The following is a 21,242-nucleotide window of genomic DNA, read 5'->3' on the forward strand; positions in this document are numbered from 1 at the left end:
TCGAATAAGTTTCATTCAAAACTTTCATTTTCTTTCAAAGATTCAATCTTTATACATTGAAAAGGTCTAGTGACATAAAAGGTACCTTTATTCAGGTACTTTCACTTAAAGATTCAACATATACTCATTAAAACACTCTTCGCGACTACTAGGTAACACGAAAAATTTTAAATTAAAACTCTTGTTTTGTTTCAAAGATTCAATCTATATGCATTAAAAAGGTTTAATGACAAAAAATGTACTTTTATTAGGATATTTTCAATCAAAGGTTCGATCTTTACTCATTAAAACACTATTCACCACTCAATAGATAACTCGAATAAGTTTAAATCAATACTCTTATTTTCTTTCAAAGATTCAACGTTTATACATTAAAAAGGCCTAGTAACATAATAGGTATCTTTTTTGAGGTATTTTCGTTCAAAGATTCTATTTTTACCCATTCAAACACTATTCGGGACGTCAAAAGGAACTCGAATATTTTTCATTCAAAACTCTCATTTTCTTTCAAAGATTCAATCTGTATAAATTAAAGAGGTTTAGTCATATAATAGGTTCCTTCATTCAAATATTTAATCTTTAGTCATTAAAACACACTTCTCGACTTCATAGGTAACTCGAATAAGTTAATCTCAAAACTTTCATTTTCTTTCAAAGATTCAATCTTTTTACATTAAAAAGGTCTAGTGACATACTAGGTACCTTTACTGAGGTATTTTCTTTCAAAGATTCAATCTATACTCGGTAAAACACTCTTCGGGACGTCAAAGGGAACTCGAATAAGTTTCACTCAAAACTCTCATTTAATTTAAAAGCTTCAATCTTTATACATTGAAAAGGTCTAGTCACATAATAGGTTCCTTTGTTGAGATATTTTCATTCAAAGATTTAATATTTAGTCATTACAGCACGATTCGCGACATCATAGGTAACTCGAATAAGTTAATCTCTAAACTATCATTTTTTCTCAGAGATTGAATCTTTTTACATTAAAAATGTCTACTGACATACTAGGTACCTTTATTAAGGTATTTTCGTTCAAAGATTCAATCTGTACTCTGTAAAACACTCTACGGGACGTCAAAGGGAACTCGAATAAGTTTAACTCAAAAACCTCATTTTCTATCAAAGATTCAATCTTTATACATTGAAAAGGTCTAGTGACATAAAATGTACCTTTATTGAGGTACTTTCATTTAAAGATTCAACATATACACATTAAAACACTCTTCGCGACTACTAGGTAACACGAATAATTTTAAATTCAAACTCTTGTTTTGTTTCAAAGATTCAATCTATATGCATTAAAAAGTTTTAATGACATAAAAAGTACTTTTATTGAGATATTTTCAAACAAAGATTCGATCTTTACTCATTAATATACTCTTCGCCACTTCATAAGTAACTCGAATAAGTTTAAATCAATACTGTTATTTTCTTTCAAAGATTCAACGTTTATACAATAAAAAGGTCTAGTAACGTAATAGGTACCTTTATTGAGGTATTTTCATTCAAAGATTCTATTTTTACTCATTTAAACACTCTTCGGGACGTCAAAAGGAACTCGAATAAGTTTCATTCAAAATCTCATTTTTGTTTAAAGATTCAGTCAGTATACAGTAAAAAGGTTTAGTCATATAATAGGTTCCTTTATTGTGGTATTTTCATTCAAAGATTTAATCTTTATTCGTTAAAACACGTCTCATGACTTCATAGGTAACTCGAATAAGTTAATCTCAAAACTCTCATTTTCTTTCAAAGATTCAATCTTTTTACATTAAAAAGGTCTAGTGACAAACTAGGTACCTTTACTGAGGTATTTTTATTCAAAGATTCCATCTATACTCTGTAAATCACTCTTCGGGACGTCAAAGGGAACTCGAATAAGTTTCACACAAAACTCTCATTTTCTTTAAAAGATTCAATCTATATACATTAAAAAGGTCTAGTCACAAAATAGGTTCCTTTGTTGAGATATTTTCATTCAAAGATTTAATATTTAGTCATTACAACACGATTCGCGACTTCATAGGTAACTCGAATAAATGAATCTCTAAACTATTATTTTTTTTTCAGAAATTCTATCTTTTTACATTAAAAAGGTCTAGTGACATACTAGGTACCTTTATTATGGTATTTTCGTTAAAAGATTCCTTCTTTTCTCTGAAAAACACTCCACGGGATGCCAAAGGGAACTCGAATAAGTTTAACTCAAAAACCTAATTTTCTTTCAAAGATTCAATCTTTATACATTGAAAAGGTCTAGTGACATAAAAGGTACCTTTATTGAGGTACTTTCATTTAAAGATTTAACATATACACTTTAAAACACTCTTCGCGACTACTAGGTAACACGAATAATTTTAAATTAAAACACTTGTCTTCTTTCAAAGATTCAATCTATATACATTAAAAAGGGTTAATGACATAAAAGATACTTTTATTGAGATATTTTCAATCAAAGATTCGATCTTTACTCATTAAAACACTCTTCGCCACTTCATAGGTAACTCGAATAAGTTTAAATCAATACTCTTATTTTCTTTCAAAGATTCAACGTTTATACATTAAAAAGTTCTAGTAACATAATAGGTTCCTTTATTGATGTATTTTAATTCAAAGATTCTATTTTTACTCATTAAAACACTCTTCGGGACGTAAAAAGGAACTCGAATAAGTTTCATTCAAAACTCTCATTTTCTTTCAAAGATTCAATCTGTATACATTAAAAAGGTTTAGTCATATAATAGGTTCCTTTATTTAGGTATTTTCATAAAAAAGATTTAATCTTTAGTCATTAAAACACGCCTCGCGACTTCAAAGGTAACTTGAATAAGTTAATCTCAAAACTCTCATTTTCTTTTAAAGATTCAATCTTTTTGCATTAAAAAGGTCTAGTGACATACTAGGTCCCAATACTGAGGTATTTTCATTCAAAGATTCAATCTATATTCTGTAAAACACTGTTCGGGACGTCAAAGGGAACTCGAATAAGTTTCACTCAAAACTCTCATTTTCTTTAAAAGATTCAATCTTTATACATTAAAAAGGTCTAGTCACATAATAGGTTCCTTTGTTTAGATATTTTCATTCAAAGATTTAATATTTAGTCATTATAGCACGATTCGCGACATCATAGGTAACTCGAATAAGTTAATCTCTAAACTATCATTTTTTTTCAGAGATTCAATCTTTTTACATTAAAAAGGTCTAGTGACTTAATAGGTACCTTTATTAAGGTATTTTCGTTCAAAGATTCAATCTTTTCTATGTAAAACACTCTACGGGACGCCAAAGGGAACTTGAATAAGTTTAACTCAAAAACCTCATTTTCTTTCAAAGATTCAATCTTTATACATTGAAAAGGTCTTGTGACATAAAAGGTACCTTTATTGAGGTACTTTCATTTAAAGATTCAACATATACTCATTAAAACACTCTTCGCGACTACTAGGTAACACGAGTAATTTTAAATTAAAACTCTTATTTTGTTTCAAAGATTCAATCTATATGCATTAAAAAGATTCAGTGACAAAAAGGTACTTTGTTGAGATATTTTCATTCAAAGATTTAATATTTAGTCTTTACAACACGATTCGCGACTTCATAGGTAACTCGAATAAGTGAATTTCTAAACTATCATTTTTTTTTTAGAGATTCTATCTTTTTACATTAAAAAGGTCTAGTGACATAATTGGTATCTTTTATAAGGTATTTTCGTTCAAAGATTCAATCTTTTCTCTGTAAAACACTCTACGGGACGCCAAATGGAACTCTAATAAGTTTAACTTAAAAACCTCATTTTCTTTCAAAGATTCAATCTTTATACATTGAAAAGGTCTAGTGACATAAAAGGTACCTTTATTGAGGTACTTTCATTTAAAGATTCAACATATACTCATTAAAACGCTCTTCGCGACCACTAGGTAACACGAATAATTTTAAATTAAAACTCTTGTTTTGTTTCAAAGATTCAATCTATATACATTAAAAAGATTTAATGACGTAAAAGGTACTTTTATTGAGATATTTTTAATCAAACATTCGATCTTTACTCATTAAAATACTCTTCGCCACTTCATAGGTAACTCAAATAAGTTCAAATCAATACTCTTATTTTCTTTCAAAGATTCAACGTTTATACATTAAAAAGGTCTAGTAACTCAAAGATTCAACGTTTATACACTCAAAGATTCAACGTTTATACATTCAAAGATTCAACGTTTATACATTCAAAGATTCAACGTTTATACTCAATAAAACACTCTTCGGGACGTCAAAAGGAACTCGAATAAGTTTCATTCAAAACTCTCATTTTCTTTCAAAGATTTAATCTGTATACATTAAAAAGGTTTAATCATATAATTAGTTCCTTTGTTCAGATATTTTCATTCAAAGATATAATATTTAGTCATTACAACACGATTCGTGACTTCATAAGTAACTCGAATAATTTAATCTCTAAACTAACATTTTATTTCAGAGATTCTATCTTTTTACATTAAAAAGGTCTAGTGACATACTAGGTACCTTTATTAAGGTATTTTCGTTCAAAGATTCAATCTATATGCATTAAAAAGATTCAGTGACAAAAAGGTACTTTGTTGAGATATTTTCATTCAAAGATTTAATATTTAGTCTTTACAACACGATTCGCGACTTCATAGGTAACTCGAATAAGTGAATTTCTAAACTATCATTTTTTTTTTAGAGATTCTATCTTTTTACATTAAAAAGGTCTAGTGACATAATTGGTATCTTTTATAAGGTATTTTCGTTCAAAGATTCAATCTTTACTCTGTAAAACACTCTACGGGACATCAAAGGGAACTCGAATAAGTTTAACTCAAAAACCTCATTTTCTTTCAAAGATTCAATCTTTATACATTGAAAAGGTCTAGTGACATAAAAGGTACCTTTATTGAGGTACTTTCATTTAACGATTCAACATATACTCATTAAAACACTCTTTGTGACTACTGGGTAACACGAATAATTTTAAATTCGAACTCTTGTTTTGTCTCAAAGATACAATCTATATGCATTAAAAAGGTTTAATGATATAAAAGGTACTTTTATTGAGTTATTTGTAATCAAAGATTCGATCTTTACACTTTAAAACACTCTTCGCCACTTCATAGGTAACTCGAATAAGTTTAAATCAATACTCTTATTTTCTTTTAAAGATTCAACGTTTATACATTAAAAAGGTCTAGTAACATAATAGGTACCTTTATTTAGGTATTTTCGTTCAAACATTCTACTTTCACTCATTAAAACACTCCTTGTGACGTCAAAAGGAACTCTCATTTTCTTTCAAAGATTCATTCAAAACTCTCATTTTCTTTCAAAGATTCAATCTGTATACACTAAAAAGGTTTAGTCATATAATAGGTTCCTTTATCGGGGTATTTTCATTCAAAGATTTAATCTTTAGTCATTAAAACATGCCTCACGACTTCATAGGTAACTCGAATAAGTTAATCTCAAAAATCTCATTTTCTTTCAAAGATTCAATCTTTTTACATTAAAAAGGTCTAGTGACATACTAGGTACCTTTACTGATGTATTTTCATTCAAAGATTCAATCTATAATCTGTAAAACACTCTTCAGGACGTCAAAGGGAACTCGAATAAGTTTCACTCAAAAGCCTCATTTTCTTTAAAATATTCAATCTTTACACATTAAAAAGGTCTAGTCACATAATAGGTTCCTTTGTTGAGATATTTTCATTCAAAAATTTAAAATTTAGTCATTACAACACGATTCGCGACTTCATAGGCAACTCGAATAAGTTAATCTCTAAACTATCATATTTTTTTAGAGATTCTGTCTTTTTACCTTAACAAGGTCTAGTGACATACTAGGTACCTTTATTAAGGAATTTTTGTTCAAAGATTTAATCTTTACTCTGTAAAACACTCTACGGGACGTCAAAGGTAACTCGAATAAGTTTAACACAGAAACCACATTTTCTTTCAAAAATTCAATCTTTTATACATTGAAAAGGTCTAGTGACATAAAAGGTACCTTTATTGAGGTACTTTCATTTAAAGATTCAACGTATACTCATTAAAACACTCTTCGCGACTACTAGGCAACATGAATAATTTTAAACTAAAACTCTTGTTTTGTCTCAATGATTCAATCTATATGCATTAAAAAGGTTTAATGACATAAAAGGTACTTTTATTGAGATATTTTCAATCAAAGATTCGATCTTTACTTATTAAAACATTCTTCGCCACTTCATAAGTAACTCGAATAAGTTTAAATCAATACTCTTATTTTCTTTCAAAGATTCAACGTTTATACATTAAAAAGGTCTAGTAACATAATAGGTACCTTTATTGAGGTATTTTCATTCAAAGATTCTATTTTTACTCATTAAAACACTCTTCGGAACGTCAAAAGGAACTCGAATAAGTTTCATTCAAAACTATCATTTCCTTTCAAAGATTCAATCTTTCTACTTTGAAATGGTTTAGTGACATAAAAGGTACCTTAATTGAGGTACTTTCATTTAAAGATTCAACATATTCTCATTAAAACATTCTTTGCGACTACTAGGCAACACGAATAATTTTAAATTAAAACTTTTTTTTTTATTCCAATGCTTCAATCTATATGCCTTAAAAAGGTTTAATGGCATAAAAGGTACTTTTATTGAGATATTTTCAATCAAATATTCGATCTTTGCTCATTAAAACACACTTCGCCACTTCATAATTAACTCGAATAAGTTTAAATCAATACTCTTATTTTCTTTTAAAGATTCAACGTTTATACATTAAAAAGGTCTACTAACATAATAAGTACCTTTATTGAGGTATTTTCATTCAAAGATTCTATTTTTACTCATTAAAACACTCTTCGGGACGTCAAAAGAAACTCGAATAGGTTTCACTCAAAACTTTCATTTTCTTTCAAAGATTCAATCTTTATACAATGAAAAAGCCTAGGGACATAAAAGGTACCGTTATTGAGGTACTTTCATTTAAAGATTCAACATATACTCATTAAAACACTCTTCGCGACTACTAGGTAACGCGAATAATTTTAAATTAAAATACTTGTTTTGTTTCAAAGATTCAATCTATATACATTAAAAAGGTTAATGACATAAAAGGTACTTTTATTGAGATATTTTCAATCAAAGATTCGATCTTTACTTATTAAAAGACACTTCGCCACTTCATAAGTAACTCAAATAAGTTTAAATCAATACTCTTATTTTCTTTCAAAGATTCAACGTTTATGCATTAAAAAGGTCTAGTAACATAATAAGTACCTTTATTGAGGTATTTTCATTCAAAAATTATATTTTTACGCATTAAAACACTTTTCGGGACGTCAAAAGGAACTCGAATAAGTTTCACTCAAAACTTTTATTTTCTTTCAAAGATTCAATCTTTATACATTGAAAAAGTCTAGGGACATAAAAGGTACCTTTATTGAGGTACTTTGATTTAAAGATTCAACATATACTTATTAAAACACTCTTCGCGACTACTAGGTAACACGAATAATTTTAAATTAAAACACTTGTTTTGTTTCAAAGATTCAATCTATATGCATTAAAAAGGTTTAATGACATAAAAGGTACTTTTATTGAGATATTTTCAATCAAAGATTCGATCTATACTCATTAAAACACTCTTCGCCACTTCATAGGTAACTCGAATATAGTTTAATCAATACTCTTATTTTCTTTCAAAGATTCAACGGTAATACATTAAAAAGTTCTAGTAACATAATAGGTACCTTTGTTGAGGTATTTTCATTCAAAGACTCTATTTTTTCTCATTAAAACACTCTTCGGGACGTCAAAAGGAACTCGAATAAGTTTCATTCAAAACTCTCATTTTCTTTCAAAGATTCAATCTGTATACATTAAAAAGGTTTAGTCATATAATAGGTTCCTTTATCGAGGTATTTTCATTCAAAGATTTAATCTTTAGTCATAAAAACACGCCTCGCGAATTCATAGGTAACTCGAATAAGTTAATCTCAAAACTCTCATTTTCTTTTAAAGATTCAATCTTTTTACATTAAAAAGGTCTAGTGACATACTAGGTACCTTTACTGAGGTATTTTCATTCAAAGATTCAATCTATACTTTGTAAAACACTCTTCGGGACGTTAGAGGGAACTCGAATAAGTTTCACTCAAAACGCTCATTTTCTTTAAAAGATTCAATCTTTATACATTAAAAAGGTCTAGTCACATAATAGGTTCCTTTGTTGAGATATTTTCATTCAAATATTTAATATTTAGTCATTACAACATGATTCGCGACTTCATAGGTAACTCGAATAAGTTAATCTCTAAACTATTATTTTTTTTTTTTTCAGAGATTCAATCTTTTTACATTAAAAAAGTCAAGTGACATACTAAGTACCGTTATTAAGGTATTTTCGTTCAAAGATTCAATCTTTACTCTGTAAAACACTCTACGGGACGTTAGAGGAACTCGAATAAGTTTAACCCAAAAACCTCATTTTCTTTCAAAGATTCAATCTTTATACATTGAAAAAGTCTAGTAACATAAAAGGTACCTTTATTGAGGTACTTTCATTTAATTATTCAACATATACTCATTAAAACACTCTTCGCGACTACTATGCATTAAAAAGTTTTAATGACATAAAAGGTACTTTTATTGAGAAATTTTCAATAAAAGATTCGATCTTTACTCATTAAAACACTATTCGCCACTTCATAGGTAACTCGAATAAGTTTAAATCAATACTCTTATTTTCTTTCAAAGATTCAGCATTTGTACATTAAAAAGGTCTAGTAACATAATAGAAACCTTTATTGAGGTATTTTCATTCAAAGATTCTATTTTGACTCATTAAAACACTCTTCAGGACGTCAAAAGGAACTCGAATAAGTTTCATTCAAAACCCTCATTTTCATTCAAAGATTTAATCTGTATACATTAAAAAGTTATTTTCATTCAAAGATTTAATCTTTCGTCATTAAAACACGCCTCGCGACTTCATTGGTAACTCGAATATGTTAATCTCAAAACTCTAATTTTCTTTCAAAGATTCAATCTTTTTACATTAAAAAGCTCTAGTGACATACTAGGTACCTTTACTGAGGTAATTTCATTCAAAGATTCAATCTATACTCTGTAAAACACTCTTCGGGACGTCAAAGTGAACTCGAATAAGTTTTACTCAAACTCTCATTTTCTTTAAAAGATTCATTCTTTATCCATTAAAAAGGTCTAGTCACATAATAGGTTCTTTTGTTGAGATATTTTAATTCAAAGATTTAATGTTTAGTCATTACAATTCGATTCGCGACTTCATAGGTAACTCGAATAAGTTTATCTCTAAACTATCATTTTTTTTCAGAGATTCAATTTTTTTACATTAAAAAGGTCTAGTGACATAATAGGTACCTTTATTAAGGTATTTTCGTTCAAAGATTCATTAAAACACTCTACGGGATGTCAAAGGGAACTCGAATAATTTTAACTCAAAAACCGCATTTTCTTACAAAGATTCAATCTTTAAACATTGAAAAGGTCTAGACACATAAAAGGTACCTTTATTGAGGCACTTTCATTTAAAGATTCAACGTATACTCATTAAAACACTCTTCGCGACTACTAGGCAACATGAATAATTTTAAGCTAAAACTCTTGTTTTGTTTCAAAGATTCAATCTATATGCATTAAAAAGGTTTAATGACATAGAAGGGACTTTTATTGAGATATTTTCAATCTAAGATTCGATATTTACTCATTAAAACACTCTTCGCCACTTCATAAGTAACTCGAATAAGTTTAAATCAATACTCTTATTTTCTTTCAAAGATTCAACGTTTATATATTAAAAAGGTCTAGCAACATAATAGGTACCTTTATTGAGGTATTTTCATTCAAAGATTTTATTTTTACTCATTAAAACACTCTACGGGACGTCAAAAGGAACTCTAATAAGTTTCATTCAAAACTCTCATTTTCTTTCAAAGATTCAATCTTTATACATTGAAAAGGTCTAATGACATAAAAAGTACCTTTATTGAAGTACTTTCATTTAATGATTCAACATATACTCATTAAAACACTCTTCGCGACTACTAGGTAACACAAATAATTTTAAATTAAAACTCTTGTTTTGTTTCAAAGATTCAATCTATATGCATTAAAATGGTTTAATGACATAAAAGGTACTTTTATTGAGTTATTGTCAATCAAAGATTCGATCTTTACTTATTAAAACACTCTACACCACTTCATAAGTAACTCGAATAAGTTTAAATAAATACTCTTATTTTCTTTCAAAGATTCAACGTTTATACATTAAAAAGGTCTAGTAACATAATAGGTACCTTTATTGAGGTATTTTCATTCAAAGATTCTATTTTTACTCATTAAAACACTCTTCGGGACGTCAAAAGGAACTCGAATAAGTTTCATTCAAAACTCTCATTTTCTGTCAAAGATTCAATCTTTATACATTGAAAAGGTCTAGTGATGTAAAAGCTACCTTTATTAAGGTAGTTTTATTTAAAGATTCAACATATACTCATTAAAACAATCTTCGCGACTACTAGGAAACACGAATAATTTTAAATTAAAACTCTTGTTTTGTTTCACAGTTTCAATCTACATGCATTAAAAAGGTTTAATGACATAAAATGTACTTTTATTGAGATATTTTCAATCAAAAATTCGATCTTTACTCATTAAAATACTCTTCGCCACTTCGTAGGTAACTCGAAGAAGTTTAAATCAATACTCTTATTTTTTTTCAAAGATTCAACGTTTATACATTAAAAAGGTCTAGTAACAAAATAGGTACCTTTATTGTGGTATTTTCATTCAAAGATTATATTTTTACTGATTAAAACACTCTTCGGGACGTCAAAAGGAACTCGAATAAGTTTCATTCAAAACTCTCATTTTTGTTCAAATATTCAATCTGTAGAGATTAAAAAGGTTTAGTCATATAATAGGTTCCTTTATTAAAGTATTTTCATTCAAAGAATTAATCTTTAATCGTTAAAACACACCTCGCAACTTCATAGGTAATTCGAATAAGTTAATCTCAAAACTCTCATTTCCTTTCAAAGATTCAATCTTTTTACATTAAAAAGGTCGAGTGGCATACTAGGTACCTTTACTGAGATATTTTCATTCAAAGATTTAATCTATACTATGTAAAACACTCTTCGGGAAGTCAAAGAGAACTCGAATAAGTTTCACTCAAAACTCTCATTTTCTTTAAAAGATTCAATCTTTATACATTAAAAAGGTCTAGTCACATAATAGGTTCCTTTGTTGAGATATTTTCATTAAAAGATTTAATATTTAGTCATTACAACACGATTCGCGACTTCATAGATCATTTCTTTTCAGAGATTCAATCTTTTTATATTAAAAAGGTCTAGTGACATACTAGGTACCTTTATTAAGGTATTTTCGTTCAAAGATTCAATCTTTACTCTGTAAAGCACTCTACGGTATGTCAATGTGAACTCAATAAGTTTAACTCAAAAACCTTATTTTCTTTCAAAGATTCAATCTTTATACATTGAAAAGGTCTAGTGACATAAATGATACCTTTATTGAGGTACTTTCATTTAAAGATTCAACATATACTCATTAAAATACTTTTCGCGACTACAAGGTAATACGAATAATTTTAAATTAAAAGTCTTGTTTTGTTTCTAAGATTCAATCTATATGCATTAAAAAGGTTTAATGATATAAAAGGTACTTTTATTAAGATATTTTCAATCTAAGATTCGATCTTTCCTCATTAAAACACTCTTCGCCCCTTCATAGGTAACTCAAATAAGTTTAAATCAATACACTTATTTTCTTTCAAAGATTCAACGTTTGTACATTAAAAAGGTTTATTAACATAATAGGTACCTTTATTGAGGTATTTTCATTCAAAGATTCTATTTTTACACATTAAAACACTCTTCGGGACGTCAAAAGGAACTCGAATAAGTTTCATTCAAAACTATCATTTTCTTTCAACGATTCTATCTGTATACATTAAAAAGGTTTAGTCATATAATAGGTTCCTTTATTGAGGTATTTTCATTCAAAGATTTAATCTTTAGTCATTAAAACACGCCTCGCGACTTCATAGGTAACTCGAATAAGTTAATCTCAAAACTCTCATTTTCTTTCAAAGATTCAATCTTTTTACATTAAAAAGGTCTAGTGACATACTAGGTACCTTAACTGAGGCATTTTCATTCAAAGATTCAATCTATACTCTGTAAAACACTCTTCGAGACGTCAAAGGGAACTCGAATAAGTTTCACTCAAAACTCTCATTTTCTTTAAAAGATTCAAACTTTATACATTAATGAGGTTTAGTCACATAATAGGTTCCTTCGTTGAGATATTTTCATTCAAAGATTTAATATTTAGTCATTACAATACAATTCGCTACTTCATACGTAACTCAAATCAGTTAAGGTATTTTCATTCAAAGATTCAATCTTTACTCTGTAAAACACTCTAAGGGATGTCAAAGGGAACTCGAATAAATTTAACTCAAAAACCTCATTTTCTTTCAAAGATTCAATCTTTATACATTGAAAAGCTTTAGAGACATAAAAGGTACCTTTATTGAGGTACTTTCTTTTAAAGATTCAACATATACTCATTAAAATACTCTTCCCGACTTCTAGGTAACATTAATAATTTTAAATTAAAACTCATGTTTTATTTCAAAGATTTAATCTATGTGCATTAAAAAGGTTTAGTGACATTAAATGTACTTTTATTGAGATATTTTCAATCAAAGATTCGATCTTTACTCATTAAAACACTCCTCGCCACTTCATAAGTAACTCGAATAAGTTTAAATCAATACTCTTATTTTCTTTCAAAGATTCTTTTTTTACTCATTAAAACACTCTTCGAAACGTCAAAAGGAACTCGAATAAGTTTCATTCAAAACTATCATTTTCTTTCAAAGATTCAATCTGTATACATTAAAAAGGTTTAGTCATATAATAGGTTCTTTTATTGATGTATTTTAATTCAAAGATTTAATCTTTAGCCATTAAATCACGCTTCGCGGCTTCATAGGTAACTCGAATAAGTTAATCTCAAAACTCCATTTTCTTTCAAAGATTCAATCTTTTTACATTAAAAAGGTCTAATGGCATACTAGGTTCCTTTACTGAGGTATTTTCATTCAAAGATTCAATCTATACATTGTCAAACACTTTTCGGGACGTCAAAGGGAACTCGAATAAGTTTCACTTAAAACTCTCATTTTCTTTAAAAGATTCAATCTTTATACATTAAAAAGGTGTAGTCACATAATAGGTTTTTTTGTTGAGATATTTTCATTCAAAGATTTAATATTTAGTCATTATAACACGATTCGCGACTTCATAGGTAACTCGAATAAGTTAATCTCTAAACAATCATTTTTTTTCAGAGATTCAATCTTTTTACATTAAAAAGGTCTAGTGACATACTAGGTACCTTTATTAAGGAATTTTCGTTCAAAGATTTAACCTTTACTCTGTAAAAACTCTACGGGACGTCAAAGGGAACTCGAATAAGTTTAACTCAGAAGCCTCATTTTCTTTCAAAGATTCAATCTTTATACATTGAAAAGGTCTAGTGACATAAAAGGTACCTTTATTGAGGTAGTTTCATTTAAAGATTCAACATATACTCATTAAAACACTCTTGGTGACTACTAGGTAACACAAATAATTTTAAATTAAAACTCTTATTTTGTTTCAAAGATTCAATCGATATGCATTAAAAAGGTTTAATGACATAAAAGGTACTTTTATTGAGATATTTTCAATCAAAGATCGATCTTTACTCATTAAAATACTCTTCGCCACTTCGTAGGTAACTCGAATAAGTTTACATCAATACTCTTATTTTCTTTCAAAGATTCAACGTTTATACATTAAAAAGGTCTACTAACATAATAGGTACATTAATTGAGTTATTTGCATTCAAAGATTCTATTTTTACTCATTAAAACACTCTTCGGGATGTCAAAAGGAACTCGAATAAGTTTCATTCAAAAACTCTCATTTTCTTTCAAAGATTCAATCTGTATACATTAAAAAGGTTTAGTCATATAATAGGTTCCTTTATTGAGATTTTTCATTCAAAGATTTATTCTTTAGTCATTAAAACACCCCTCGCAACTTCATAGTAACTCGAATAAGTTAATCTGAAAACTCTCATTTTCTTTCAAAGATTCAATCTTTTTATATTAAAAAGGTCTAGTGACATACTAGGTACCTTTACTGAGTTATTTTCATTCAAAGATTCAATCTATACTCTGTAAAACACTCTTCGGGACGTCGAAGGGAACTCGAATAAGTTTCAATCAAAATTCACGTTTTCTTTAAAAGATTCAATCTTTATACATTAAAAAGGTCTAGTCACACAATAGGTTCCTTTATTGAGATATTTTCATTCAAAGATTTAATATTTAGTCATTACAACACGATTCGCGACTTCATAGGTAACTCGAATAAGTTAATCTATAAACTATCATTTTTTTTCAGAGATTATATCTTTTTACATTAAAAAGGTCTAGTGACAAACTAGGTACCTTTATTAAGGTATTTTCGTTCAAAGATTCAATCTTAACTCTGTAAAATACTCTACGTGACGTCAAAGGGAACTCGAATAAGTTTAACTCAAAAACCTCATTTTCTTTCAAAAATTCAATCTTTATACATTGAAAAGGTCTAGTGACATAAAAGGTACCTTTATTGAGGTAATTCATTTAAAGATTCAACATATACTCACTAAAACACTCTTCGCGACTACTAGGTAACACGAATAATTTAAAATTCAAACTCTTGTTTTGTTTCAAAGATTCAATCTACATGCATTAAAAATGTTTAATGACATAAAAGGTACTTTTATTGAGATATTTTCAATCAAAGATTAGATCTTTACTCATTAAAACACTCCTCGCCACTTCATAAGTAACTCGAATAAGTTTAAATCAATACTCTTATTTTCTTTCAAAGATTCAACGATTATACATTAAAAAGGTCTAAAAACAAAATAGGTACCTTTATTGAGGTATTTTTATTCAAAGATTTTATTTTTACTCATTAAAACACTCTTCGGGACGTCAAAAGGAACTCGAATAAGTTTCATTCAAAACTCTAATTTTCTTTCATAGATTCAATCTGTATACATTAAAAAGGTTTAGTCAAATAATAGGTTCTTTTATTGAGGTATTTTCATTCAAAGATTTAATCTTTAGTCATTAAAACACGCTTCGCGACTTCATAGGTAACTCGAATTAGTTAATCTCAAAACTCTCATTTTCTTTCAACGATTCAATCTTTTTACATTAAAAAGGTCTATTGACATACTAGGCACCTTTACTGAGGTATTTTCATTCAAAGATTGAATCTATACTCTGTAAAACACTCTTCGAGACGTCAAAGGGAAGTCGATTAAGTTTCACTCAAAACTCTCATTTTATTTAAAAAATTCAATCTTTATACAGTAAAAAGGTCTAGTCACATAATAGGTTCCTTTGTTGAGATATTTTAATTCAAAGATTTAATATTTAGTCATTACAACACGATTTGCGACTTCATAGGTAACTCCAATAAGTTAATCTCTAAACTATCATTTTTTTTCAGAGATTCAATCTTTTTACATTAAAAAGGTCTAGTTACATACTAGGTACCTTTGTTAAGGTATTTTCGTTCAAAGATTCAATCTGTACTCTGTAAAACACTCTACGGGACGTCATAGGGAACTCGAATAAGTTTAACTCAAAAACCTCACTTTCTTCCAAAGATTCAATCTTTATGCAGTGAAAAGGTTTAATGACAAAAAAGGTACCTTTATTGAGGTACTTTCATTTAAAGAATCAACATATACTCATTAAAACACTCTTCGCGACTACTAGGTAACCCGAATAATTTTAAATTCAAACTCTTTTTTTGTTTCAAAGATTCAATCTATATGCATTAAAAAGGTTTAATGATATAAAAGGTACTTTTATTGAAATATTTTCAATCAAAGATTCGATCTTTACTCATTAAAACACTCATCGCCACTTTATAAGTAACTCGAATAAGTTCAAATCAATACTCTTATTTTCTTTCAAATATTCAACGATTATACATTAAAAACGTCGACTAACATAATAGGAACCTTTATTGTGGTATTTTCAATCAAAGATTCTATTTTTACTCATTAAAACACTCTTCGGGACGTCAAAAGGAACTCGAATAAGTTTCATTCAAAACTCTCATTTTCTTTCAAAGATTCAATCTGTATAACTTAAAAAGGTTTAGTCATATAATAGGTTCCTTTTTTGAGGTATTTTCATTCGAAGATTTAATCTTTAATCTTTAAAACACGCTTCGCGACTTCATAGATAACTCGAATAAGTTAATCTCAAAACTCTCATTTTCTTTCAACGATTCAGTCTTTTTACATTAAAAGGTCTAGTGACATACTAGGTACCTTTACTGAGGTATTTTCATTCAAAGATTCAATCTTTACTCTGTAAAACACTCTACGGGACGTCAAAGGAAACTCGATTAAGTTTAACTGAAAAACCTCATTTTCTTTCAAAGATTCAATCTTTATACATTGAAAAGGTTTAGTGACATAAAAGGTACCTTTATTGAGGTACTTTCATTCAAAGATTCAATATATACTCATTAAAACACTCTTCACGACAACTAGGTAACACGAATAATTTTAAATTCAAACACTTGTTTTGTTTCAATGATTCAATCTATATGCATTGAAAAGGTTTAGTGACATAAAATGTACTTTTAGTGAGATATTTTCAATCAAAGATTCGATCTTTACTCATTAAAACACTCTTCGCCACTTCATAAGTAACTCGAATAAGTTTAAATCAATACTCTTATTTTCTTTCAAAGATTCAACGTTTATATATTAAAAAGGTCTAGTAACATAATAGGTACCTTTATTGAGGTATTTTCATTCCAAGATTCTATTTTTACTCATTGAAACACTTTTCGGGACGTCAAAAGGAACTCGAATAAGTTTCTTTCAAAACTCTCATTTTCTTTCAAAGATTCAATCTGTATACATTACAAAGGTTTCGCTATATAATAGGTTCCTTTATTGAGGTATTTTCATTCAAAGATTTAATCTTTAGTCATTAAAATACGCTTCGTGCCTTCATAGGTAACCCGACTAAGTTAATCTGAAAACTCTCATTTTCTTTCAAAGATTCAATCTTTTTAAATTAAAAAGGTTTAGTGACATACTATGTACCTTTATTCAATCTATACTCTGTAAAACACTCTTCGGGACGTCAAAGGGAACTCGAATAAGTTAATCTCAAAACTCTCATTTCTTTTCAAAGATTCAATCTTTTTACATTAAAAAGGTCTATTGACATACTAGGTACCGTTACTGAGGTATTTTTATTTAAAGATTCAATCTATACTCTGTAAAACACTCTTCGGGACGTTAAAGGGAACTCAAATAAGTTTCACTCAAAACTCTCATTTTCTTTAAAAGATTCAATCTTTGTACATTAAAAAGGTCTAGTCACATAATAGGTTCCTTTGTTGAGATATTTTTATTCAAAGATTTAATATTTAGTCATTATAATACGATTCGTGACTTCATACGTAACTCGAATAAGTTAATCTCTGAACTATCATTTTATTTCAGAGATTCAATCTTTTTACTTTAAAAAGTCTAGTGACATACTAAGTACCTTTATTAAGGTATTTTCATTCAAAGCTTCAATCTTTGCTCTGTAAAACACTCTACGGGACATCAAAGGGAACTCGAATAAGTTTAACTCAAAAACCTCATTTTCTTTCAAAGATTCAATCTTTATACATTGAAAAGGAATAGTGACATAAAATGTACTTTTATTGAGGTACTTTCATTTAAAGATTCAACATATACTCATTAAAACACTCTTCGCGACTTCAAGGTAACACGAATAATTTTAAATTAAACTCTTGTTTTGTTTCAAAGATTTAATCTATATGCATTAAAAAGGTTTAGTGACATAAAAGATACTTTTATTGAGATATTTTTAATCAAAGATTCGATCTTTACTCATTAAAACACTCTTCGCCACTTCATAAGTAACTCGAATAAGTTTAAATCAATACTCTTATTTTCTTTCAAAGATTCAACGTTTATACATTAAAAAGGTCTAGTAACATAATAGGTACCTTTATTGAGGTATTTTCATTCAAAGATTCTATTTTTACTCATTAAAACACTCTTCGGGACGTCAAAAGGAACTCGAATAAGTTTCATTCAAAACTCTCATTTTCTTTCAAAGATTCAACCTGTATACATTAAAAAGTTTAGTCATATAATAGGTTCCTATGTATGAGGTATTTTCTTTCAAAGATTTAATCTTTAGTCATTAAAACAGGCCTCCCGACTTCATAGATAACTCGAATATGTTAATCTCAAAACTCTCATTTTCTTTCAAAGATTTAATCTTTTTACATTAAAAAGGTCTAGTGACATACTAGGTACCTTTACTGAGGTATTTTCATTCAAAGATTCAATCTATACTCTCTAAAACACTCTCTGGGACGTCAAAGGGAACTCGAATAAGTTTCACTCAAAAACCTCATTTTCTTTCAAGGATTCATTCTTTATACATTGAAAAGGTATTGTGACATAAAAGGTACTTTTATTGAGGTACTTTCATTTAAAGATTCAACATATACTCTTTAAAACACTCTTCGCGACTTCAAGGTAACACGAATAATTTTAAATTAAAACTCTTGTGATACTTTTATTGAGATATTTTCAATCAAAGATTCGATCTTTACTCATTAAAACACTCTTCGCCACTTCATAAGTAACTCGAATAAGTTTAAATCAATACTCTTATTTTCTTTTAAAGATTCAACGTTTATACATTAAAAAGGTCTAGTAACATAATAGGTACCTTTATTGAGGTATTTTCATTCCAATATTCTATTTTTACTCATTAAAATACTCTTCGGGACGTCAAAAGAACTCGAATAAGTTTCATTCAAAACTCTCATTTTCTTTCAAAGATTCAATCTGTATACATTAAAAAGGTTTAGTCATATAATAGGTTCCTTTATTGAGGTATTTTAATTCAAAGATTTAATCTTTAGTCATTAAAACACCCCTCTCAACTTCATAGGTAACTCAAATAAGTTAATTTCAAAATTCTCATTTTCTTTCAAAGATTCAATGTTTTTACATTAAAATGGTCTAGTGACATACTAGGTACCTTTACTGAGGTATTTTCATTCAAAGATTCAATCTTTATACGTTAAAAAGGTCTAGTCACATAATAGGTTCTTTGTTGAGATATTTTCATTCAAAGATTTAATATTTAGTCATTAAAACACGATTCGCGACTTCATAGGTAACTCGAATAAGTTAAAATCTAAACTATCATTTTTTTTCAGAGATTAAATCTTTTTACATTAAAAAGGTCTAGTGACATACTAGGTACCTTTATTAAGGAATTTTCGTTCAAAGATTCAATCTTTACTCTGTAAAAGACTCTACGGGACGTCATAGGGAACTCGAATAAGTTTAACTCAAAAACCTCATTTTCTTTCAAAGATTCAATCTTTATATATTGAAAAGGTCTAGTGACATAAAAAGTATATTTATTGAGGTACTTTCGTTTAAAGATTCAATATATACTCATTAAAACACTCTTCTTGACTACTAGGTAACACGAATAATTTTAAATTAAAACTCTTGTTTTGTTTCAAAGAGTCAATCTATATGCATTAAAAAGTTTTAATGACATAAAAGGTACTTTTTATTGAGATATTTTCAATCAAAGATTAGATCTTTACTCATTAAAACACTCTTTGCCATTTCATAGGTAACTCGAATAAGTTTAAATCAGTACTCTTATTTTCTTTCTAAGATTCAACGTTTATACATTAAAAAGGTCTAGTAATATAATAGGTACCTTTATTGAGGTATTTTCATTCAAAGATTCTATTTTTACTCATTAAAACACTCTTCGGGACGTCAAAAGGAATTGGAATAAGTTTCATTCAAAACTCTCATTTTCTTTCAAAGATTCAATCTGTATACATTAAAAAGTTTAGTCATATAATAGGTTTCTTTGTTGAGAAATTTTCTTTGAAAGATTTAATCTTTGTCATTAAAACACGCCTCCCGACTTCATAGGTAACTCGAATAAGTTAATCTCAAAACTCTCATTTTCTTTCAACGATTCAATCTTTTTACATTAAAAAGGCCTAGTGACAAACTAGGTACCTTTACAGAGGTATTTTCATTCAAAGATTCAATTTATACTCTGTAAAACACTCTCTGGGACGTCAAAGAGAACTCGAATAAGTTTCACTCAAAACTCTCATTTTCTTTAAAAGATTCAATCTTTATACATTAAAAAGGTCTAGTCACATAATAGGTTCTTTGTTGAGATATTTTCATCCAAAGATTTAATATTTAGTGATTCCAACACGATTTGCGACTTCATCGGTAACTCGAATAAGTTAATATCTAAACTACCATTTTTCTTCAGAGATTCAATTATTTTACATTAAAAAGATCTAGTGACATACTTGGTATCTTTATTAAGGTATTTTCATTCAAAGATTCAATATTTACTCTGTAAAATACTCTACGAGACGTTAAAGGGAACTCGAATAAGTTTAACTCAAAAACCTCATTTTCTTTCAAAGATTCAATCTTTATTGAGGCACTTTCATTTAAAGATTCAACATATACTCATTAAAACACTCTTCACGACTACTAGGTAACATGAATAATTTTAAATTAAAACTCTTCTTTTGTTTCAAAGATTCAATCTATATGCATTAAAAAGGTTTAATGACATAAAATGTACGTTCATTTAAATATTTAAATCAATGATTCAATCTTTACTCATTAAAACACTCTTCGCCAATTCATAGGTAACTCGATTAAGTTTAAATCAATACTTTTATTTTCTTACAAAGATATAACGTTTATACATTAAAAAGGACTAATAACAAAATAGGTACCTTTATTGAGGTATTTTCATTCAAAGATTCAATTTTTACTCATTAAAACACTCTTCGGGACGTCAAAAGGAACTCGAATAAGTTTCATTCAAAACCCTCTTTTTCTTTCAAAGAGTCAATCTGTATACATTAAAAAGTTTAGTCATATAATAGGTTCCTTTATTGAGGTATTTTCATTCAAAGATTTAATCTTTGGTCATTAAAACACGCCTCGCGACTTCATAGCTAACTCGAA

The sequence above is a fragment of the Cornus florida genome, unplaced genomic scaffold (genome assembly GCF_030987335.1).
Source record: "Cornus florida cultivar Cherokee Brave unplaced genomic scaffold, ASM3098733v1 CherokeeBrave_3.0.0_Hap2_Chr08, whole genome shotgun sequence".
NCBI classification, from domain to species: Eukaryota; Viridiplantae; Streptophyta; class Magnoliopsida; order Cornales; family Cornaceae; genus Cornus; species Cornus florida.